The sequence below is a fragment of the Amblyomma maculatum genome, chromosome 4, assembly GCF_055883805.1.
Source record: "Amblyomma maculatum isolate TAMU_Amacu chromosome 4, ASM5588380v1, whole genome shotgun sequence".
Taxonomy (NCBI): Eukaryota; Metazoa; Arthropoda; class Arachnida; order Ixodida; family Ixodidae; genus Amblyomma; species Amblyomma maculatum.
The window spans coordinates 125,320,496-125,330,036 of NC_139347.1; positions in this window are offsets into that span (position 1 = coordinate 125,320,496).

The following is a 9,541-nucleotide window of genomic DNA, read 5'->3' on the forward strand; positions in this document are numbered from 1 at the left end:
TGACATTGTCTCAAAACAATTGGAAGGGCATCCACGCTTTTTGTCAAGGGAGCACAAACTCTGAACACTATAGCGGTGAATTGGCACTGTTCTCCAGAAAATCCGGCGTCTGCATTTGCGAGTGGAAAAACGCGGGCATTTCTCTGGTAACTGGCATGCGGCAGATGTCATGGCGTTGCACGGACTGACGGGTTGTGTGAGATCAAGAGGCCTCATGACATGGCCAAGTTGGCAGACACTGGCAGACACTGCCACCTCGAGATTTGCCTTAAGCTCCAACTGCTGTCCTCTGGTTACAGAAGAATTCATTCAGGCACTGGCCTTTCTTATATATGTTGCACATGCCACAAGACAGTAGAATTTATTAAGCCCCTTATATTGCAGTTTACAAACTGCGGGTTGTACTTGATCCCATAGGTTTTTGCCTTTCTTAGTTTTGTTGAGCATGGAGTACATCCTTGGCAGCTTTTGCTGCCTAAAAACGACACGAATGCCGCGGTTTTCTGCTACCTCCTTGACGCGACGGAACAGGCTATGCATTTAACGCGCAGACACATGACAAACATGGGATCCATCACTGTTGCTGGCGGTTACATAGCTTGCATTCTTGACCTGCCTGTGCATCAGGGGTGAGCAGGCTGTCCGGGAAGACAGTGCTACGCCGACGAAGAATCTGTTGTTCAGTTCTAGTTCATATTGTGGTCACAGAAATTTCCAAAGACAGTTATCTGTCCATTGACTACTTTTGGTTGATGGTGCTGATGGTAGTGGTTTTGGTTACTAAAAAAAGTAGGCAAAGTTTTAACCTTGCTAAACCTAAGCAGCGCCTACCTAAGTAACCAAAAAGAAAGCGGCGGCACGTTTCGCTCGACCCGCCTCTCTTCGTCTGCGCAGCAGCCTCTCGTCTTGCTACGTATACCTAATGATCGGATACGGCCTGTCGGCTTGGCAACATGTGAGACGCAGGCATTTCACGAGGTGTGTCGCTTGGATCATCCATGACGACTGCTGCCGTTAAACTGTCAGGAGCTGTCGCGATCCATTGGTACTGGCTAAGAGCACTTAACCGGCATTTAAACCGGCTTTCAAAGTTTTCTGGTTCGTTCCCGGGGTTCAGCACCATCAGATATTGTGGAATTAATGAAAAACGCATTTACCCGTCTTGCTTATGCCACTTCAAGAAGCATCCGCTTGAGCCCAAGCATCTCTTCGGCTTTATTTTCAATAGCAGCGGAGGCTACAGAGCGAGCGCCCGACACACGAAGAGCTAAACATACATAAAGAAAACAAACAGAACATCCGGACCACATGCGATGGAACTTTATACAATCCGCGATGCTATAAAGGACATAAATAAAATAGAGTCCATATCAGAAGCCCATATCTATGCAGACTCCTTACCCGGCATAAAGCAACTGAAAAGAGTGACAAATACACCATGTGTCATTGAGATATGTGCACTTAATAAAGAAACAAAGATACGCATGCAGATACCATGATAATGCTGGTACACAAGATAATGCTGAGGACGCCGAGCTAAGAAAAGTTGACAACCTCACACACCAAATTCCAAACACTGATGATATCCCCCCCCCCCCCCCCCCGCTTCACACACACACCAAGCTACCTTTTCATGCCCGCTCCGTTGTCCCCATAGCATCCTCTTTTCGGATAAGTACACGTGCCCTTATTCCGCCATGCACATATTTCCTCCATCAGACATAGGACCAACTACCTGCCCGAAGTGTTCTACATCGACTGCAGTGGTGGATGTTCGCCACCTGCTGTGGGCTTGTACAAGGAAAGGGCGTCAGGACACAGATTCTCCAGGAGGTGGGTCTGTCGATGATGAGGGAGGAGGAATAGTTCTGCATGTGGTAAACAGATACTAGAGCAAGAGCCTTTAGCGGTTTCTTGAAGAAAATGATTTCTATGATTTTCACAGCATTGTCACGTGGTGATGACAATGCCGTAGACCACAAATGAACTGGCAGGTAGGAGAAACACTTGAATGAACTCTTTATTGGGCTGACTTGCGCCCACAAAAGAACTAAGGGAATCGGTAGCGGCCATAACAACAAACATGTTCGTCGGTCGTCGAACTAAGAAGCGTCAGTGCTCGACTTAAAGGGTGCAAGAAAGATCGAAATAAAACCGCGAACGGTGGCTAGCACAGCCTAGAACGTTGCAGAAATATATGCGAGTGGCCGGAATCTTCGCAAAACATCTCAGAGCATCTTGCGCGATATAGAAAGTGATAAAGCTGCGTCTCGCGACAACGAACATAAGATTCGCGTGCCAAAATACAAGTGATAAAGCCGCATGCCAGCGGCTGTCGAAAAAGAACAAATAAAGATTTCAATGATTTGCGGCAGTAGGTCTTATGGTAAGTTTGCAAAAGAAAGAAGAGCGCCACGGCTCTAGCGTACAGTTGAGTTCAGTGAAGTTATTTATCCACCAATGTAGGAGGCCTCCTATTTCCCGCTTCCGACATGCAGGATAGGGGACGGGGTCATTCGTGCACTCTATGGCAGGCATCAGCGCAAAGATTTACTGGCAAAGAAGTGTTATTTAGATAATTATGTTTGATAAAAGAAAACTTGAAACGTGCTTGGACTCAGTGCTTGAAGTATGTTTGCTAAGCTGTTTCGTAGCTATAGATGAAACCTTATTTTAACGTGTATAAGAATATATTAAACATTTCTTTACAATAATAAAATAATGTTAAAAATACAACATAAACATTATATAGCATTACAGTAAGATACAAAAGTCAACATTAGCATAATGTTTCTTTTGAATGTTCTACTAATGTTTTTTTTTTATGTTCCCATCAACATTATACAGCTTTCATGCTACTTACATAAGCCCTTCTTCAAATTATCGTGGCTGCGTGGGTTAATAGAGTTTAGACGCGACAGCGTAGGCGTTCATTGCCTCATTTGTTTCTACTCCAATGCTACTTTGATCACACCCGCTTTTTTATGTATTACGAAACGGCGCTGACGTTCCAGCTCGGCTATTAAGAACGTTTAAAATCGTTGGAAGATTAATGACGTGCCAGCTCGGCTTCCCTCGCGCACTTACGGCGCTTTGTTTTCATTTCTGACGCTCGTACCTCGGCATCTCGCTTCGACTTAACCACCTAGATGCCTCATACCGAACGTTCATCTCCGCCTTCTCGGCATCTCTCTTACGAATTCTTTTTGGTCGTCGAGTAGCACCATAATGAGAAGACATCCTCAAACTATCCTGCACAATTGCACGCATCTGAGACAATTACAGATGACGTTGTCGCACTACGGTACCAGTGAAGTGTGATTGCACATGTTCAAATTCAGCGACACACACGAGGTTTGTCGCATGTATTTTGGGGAATACTGTGGTGAACTCTTCTCATCAAATATGGAAGTAGCAGCCAGATATGATAAATATTTGTACATGATATCTTGTCCCAGCTATATACTATGCCAAAGGCATTTTAGTAAAGAAAAAGCAAGTTATTTGAGATCTTTACTTCCGGCACTAATTGTGACCGAATTTCGTGATATTTTTATTGTAAAGGAAACGATATTCTTTGCACGCCCGAAATTTCGGTGGAGTAAATTGTCATATATACACTGCATGCACAGAAAAAAAAATTAGCTCGTTATGTATTGTCTCTAAGAAAGTAATAGGAGCGACATAGCAAAAAACCTTGGTTGGAGAATACCGATTAACAAAACCTTAAATCCCAAACTTTTGACTTAGGCCACTCTTTTGGACCGATTTATTCATATAGACACCAGCTGTACATTCATCATCGAGGTCTGCTCAGCGCTTTTTCGCGTGCTGTTCAACTTGTCGTGCCTGTTTTGATACTTGCTACGTACAGCCTTTGTCAAAAGTGTAGAGCTCATGCATGGTCTGCTTCTGAGCCATGTAGTGGCGCTGATTTCGCATTTTTCAAAATCCTTTCAATTGGAGAGAATCGGACGAAAACCCTTCCTGCCATCAAGGAATTCAGAACATTGGAAATGCATTACATGCCTCGCGAAGTGGCTCAGAAGCAGGCCCCCTGGGAGGTACATGTACCTCGATCAACGAAGTAAAATCGACGCCGGTCGACTTAACGTTTTTTGCTGCAGCCAGTGGACAGTGTTATTGCCAGAGTATAGTCCTCCCTCATGTCTCAAAAACCTTTGTTCTTGCGATGGAACAATCACTGGCGGTCAGAACAGCATTTAAGTTAGCGACCTTCAATGTCTGCAGGCCCATGCACAGAGTCATTTTTCGCAGTACTCCCGCATGCGACGCTGTTGAAGGAATGGCTTGGGCTCTATGTTCGTTCATTCAGGTACTTTGCAGCTAAGGCAGTGAAATCCGCCCATAAATGAGTTTCAGAGCCTCTAGGACAGACGGGAGAGGACTGTCTGTGCACGAACCACTTACCTTCATGCGCACGTTTGTTATACGCACACCAGGTGCCAGGCTCCTTAGGACACAATCCGTGGCAAGGGTCTTTTCCAGATGGCGGAATGTAAAAATATGTTGCCAAACAGTCTTGCGCGTCTCTTCCAAGTTTCCAATATTTGTCATCACGGCCAAGCCGTAGTTGCCATATAACGCTTGAAGCTTGTCTACGACTGCGTCTGCTAGTCTTCCTCGAACGGAGAGCATTTTGCCACCAGGTAACTTCCATTTCTTATTTTTGAGTCATCTCAATTCCGTACCCATTTTATTTTGCACATGTCCAATAGATTCCAGCTTCGTAATTTCAATGCTGTCTCCATATGGCTTTACTGCTTTCACCGCTAGAAATGAGTTATGACCGCCATCTCAGAGACACTTGACGTATTGCACTCCACGGCGTTCCTCACTCCTGGCGAAAAGTTCCAGAACACCGGAAAATTCCATGCCACCACAATAGTTACTTCGTCGTTCGCTGGCAAGTTTTTCCATCCTGGGGATCACTACGTCCCGCCATCGAGTTGCACAAACGACAGCCTTTCGTCATGAGTGGCACATCAAAATATAGTGGGGGTTTAAACATGGCTTGAACCTAGTGACAGAGCGAAAACTGAGTGTTGCAGCGTTAGCCTGTAGCCCCGCCTCTTGAATCAGCGGTTTTAAGACCGCAATATATCACTACATTCGTTCGCACATTCCGCATTCGTCCGTCTCTCCGGTACATCACGTGATCAAAATTCCGCAGCATTTTAGTCTAAATGCTGCCGTTGTAGCCTCCTAGCGTATAACTTTGTGACGTGATCAAGTAATTGTGGTCTGTATATCACATAACTAGGGTAGCCATGTTGGGACGTAATCACGTAACAGGCAATCGCCATGGGTAACTGTGGTGTAACATCATCAAGTAACTAGGTTATGTATATCACATGACCAGGTGGCTGTGTTATGACGTCATCACAGGTTCCTTCCTCACAACACACAAATAAACTTGAGGAGAGAAATGGCAAGACTAGTGCTTTGATGCTAAAATGAAATAGCAATTGCAGGTCCCTGAAGACAAAACATTATGACAGAACACACAAAACTAAAAATGAAGAAATAACAACCATATGACAAAACAGATACACAGAGTGGGTCATAACAAGGGCCTGGCGTTTCAGTCGACTCTATCGCGACTACTAGGTGTGTTTCCTGGAACACGTCAAGGTCGCTTCGGCCAAAGCGTGTCTGCCTGCTGATCGGTTGTGATCCGAACATTTCCCTCCGTGATACGTGGTCTGTCGCTTCCAGCTTGATGTGAACAGACGGGGAAGCGATTTCCTTGTGCCGTTTTAATCGCTGCTCGACTGTGTACTCTTCATGTTTGGCTGTCTTCAGATTGGCAGGCTCTCAAGGCGAAGCAGTTTCAGCGCTTGTTTAATTTCGCGAGAGACCTTGACAACTTTCCAGACGGACTGATCCAAACCCGGTTCCTCGTTTGCCCAAAGAGAGTACAGAAGGCGCGGCTAATATGTCTTCTCAGTGATTAAAAATTAAACGCGTATTCGGCATGTTTCTGGCTGGTTATTTCCGCCATTCGTCTATTAAATCAACAAACAGAGAGTTTGAAAGCAGCCATCTTTCCTCCCTCTGCAAGAAAACCACGCAAACGCAGGAGGAGAAAGGAGAGAATGTGCATCAGATAGAAAAAAAAATATTCAACTTCTGCACGCGCGCCAAGCTGTAATTATCTGCATACCGATACTTACGCAAATTTTCTTCTGATATCTTTTGGGCTGTAGGAATTATTATTCATACCTCGGAGCAATCAAGCAGACTCTGCATACTAGGTCTGCATGATTTTACGCCACTTGGGCAGAACGTATCGTTTGGCGGAAAGCGCGAAATTCACAATTTCTTACTGATGCACTAACTGTGGAACGATGCACACAGGCAGTTATCCACAGCCATTGAGTCCTTCGAGCGACAGGCTCACTGAATGCAAAAGCCGAGCATTTTGACAGATGCATAACTTTAACGTCCATCTTGACCGTCAAGAGCAAACACCAGTGCCAAACCTCAGCAACGGAATCAATCCCCGGTAACTTTAGTAATAACCTTTGATGAAAGATGCAGATGAGCGCTGCTACGCCAGTCATGGATGAGGAAGCGGGCTTGTCAGACCATGCTGCTTACAAGGCTGAATAATAATAGTATGGCAAACGAACAATGCAGTCGGACCATTCAGATGATATACCTCGGACGAAATGGCCACAGAATGGAAACAAAACCAAGCGAAATGAGATGCGGAAACCTTGGAAGAGAATAGGCTCACAGCGAACCTGGAACGAGACCGCCAACGAAAGCGCGCGAAGCCGGCTGCCCCGAGCTGTCACTCATCAAACTGCGTTAAACACAGGTAAACCATTGCCATTTTGTTCACCAGACAGCATCACTTCTTTTATTCCTAAGCTAAGCGTCTGTTAAGCATTTTCCTCAAATCCCGAACCATGTAATACCATGGTTCGGGATTTCAGGCAAACGCTTAATGAAAACATTCGTAACATGCAGAAGTACGGTGAAATTAGAGAAAATAAAATGATCCCAGATTCTTTCTTCAAATCGAATATATTACAATCACAGACATAATCAAATTCGAGTCACAATGTGCATTAAATAGTGCATACCATTGTGGCGAAATCAGGAAAAAATAGATATTGCAGAATTTTACGTTATAAAAGAAAATACACAATTGAAGAACTAAGCGACGAATTTTGAAACAACAAGCAGAAAAAACGCACCATCACTACAGCATGACGAAGGTAATTGAAATGCGTATATGTTGTTTTCTGAGTCCTTGAAAAGTACGAGCTTTCGAAAGGTCGTGCATCCTCCGAGTTTTATGTTTTCGCTACTTCGCTGATTTAATATTCTCGGCAACTGATTTTGCAGTGTTAACAAAACATATGTTACGCGGCATGTTTTTACAGTCCAGCTTTCATTGTGACGGGTAATATGGGCCTCGAAATTGTTTTAGGTTCGCTACCTGGCTTAGATACGTGCCACCGTTCTTTATTTCCTGAGTAAAGAAGAAAACGGGCTTACTCTCATTTCAAAGAAACTTATCGCCAGATATCATGGTCCCTATAGCGTGTGTTGCAGCGGGCATCTCCCATGAGTTACCTTGTTGAGCCTCTCAAGCCGTGAACCGTGCCCGCGAGGCTGTGAATGTTCAACTGCTCAAGCCTACTATGACCCGCGGTCTTGTCCACCCCTCAAGTCTCCAGGATGGCTCCTCTTCTGCCCGGGGGTCATTGTAAATAAAAAGACGGGCTAACGCTCGAGCCGCATGGCCATCGTCTCGTGCTCGCGGCTGGCTGCTCTCGCGGATCTCGCCTGCTTGTACGCCTGAATGTACGCCTGCTTCAGTTCCCAAGCCATTACAAATGAACCCCCCCCCCCCCCCCCCTTACACCTGTTTAAAAGGCGTACATAACCGGTAATCACATATCATCATAATAGGCATCACGTGTATGTTAATGTAGTTAGAACAGGTTGATTACTGTAGGTAGCAAAAGAACTCTGCTGCCTTCTGTTTTTTGCCGCGTTTATGCACCTGCTTTCTGTGCGGATATATTTCGGTTTGTGTTCCTTCGTTTGATTCTAAAGCGTCTTAAAACAACGGGTTTCTTTGCTGTGCGAAGTATTCGGAATGGGCACATTCCCTTTTTTTTTGTTTTTTTTTTGCCAGAAGCGCTGTGCGAGCCATTCTTTAGACTGGATATCCTGGTTTTTGCCGATGAAACCAGCCTTTTCGCTTGCGACCACGATCTATCTATAATTATTTTCTTTTGTTTGCCCGCACAGAATGCATAGTGCGAAACTAGCTCTCGTACATAAGGTAACTATATTTGCTTCTGCTGTTCTCTGAATCGAGTCTACACATATCTCGTTTTGTGTTAGGTACTTTTTCGTTTCGTGTTTCATTACTGAAACATTTACCCTGCTCGCCGTGTAATACCGCATCGTCATCGGTTTCATACCACCTTGTCATCCGTGCAAAATGCGTCGAGAGCTTGGAACGTCATCGATCAAAGTTGTCCGCTTCATCTCCCGCGGCGCTGCTACACTTCAGATGAAACGTCTATTGGTCCTTGTGGTGGGCGGCATCCAGGAACGCCTCTATATATTTGATGGATCGACAAAGAAGCTTTCTTCGCAGCGGCAGCAGTGGCGGTAGCGGAGACAGCGCATGCCCTAAAACGTTAGCTGTGCTTACTGCAGGTTCGTGGTCTTTTATATTTGTTGTTTCTCCGTGCCTTCTCGCTGCTGCCGCTGCTGCTGCCACTGCGTGATTGTGCCTCCCTGTTTTCTGTGCATAGGTTGAATATGAGACTGATATTCGCTGTAGACAGCTTACATGTCGCAAGCGGATATCGCAGGAAAAAGCTTAGAGAGCGCAGGAAAAGTTCAAATAATGGACCGTAAAGGATCAGTGGACTTCCTGAGTGGCAGACACGAAGAAAGTAGATCACTGTAGCACTTACATCAATCACAACATAAAAGTCTGCTAGCGCAAAATTAGTCATTGCAGGACAAGCATGAGGCCTTAGAAAAGCATCTGGAAAATGATAAGGACAGGCTACTTAATGCGAGCGATGCTCACGAATGGACACCTAGAAGTCAAATGTGTGCCGGTGCATCTGAGGAAAATCTTTTCAGACCTTCTAGGCAAGCTTGGCGAAAAGGTCGGAAAGTCAATCGATGCATTAGAAATCGAAGTCGTCCGCCTTGTGTTAGTGGCTAGAAAACCGAACCATGGAAACATTGTTGTTCAATTTGTGCACCAAAAGAAACTTAACGACTTGTTCGAAAAAGGCTCACAAAGCAAAGATGGTGGCACAGATCTTGGTCTGAACACCTTTGACTCAGTTTACATCACGGAGCGCCTGTGTCATCAGCTAAAAAGGCTCCTTGAAAGTGTGGTACTACGAAAGCGTGATGCTGGGTGGAAATTTGTTTGGGTTCGAAATGGCCACATTTTTGAGCGAATGGATGAAGGCTTGCCAGTGCTTAAAACTGTCCGTGCATATAACCTCTCTGAAATTAATTT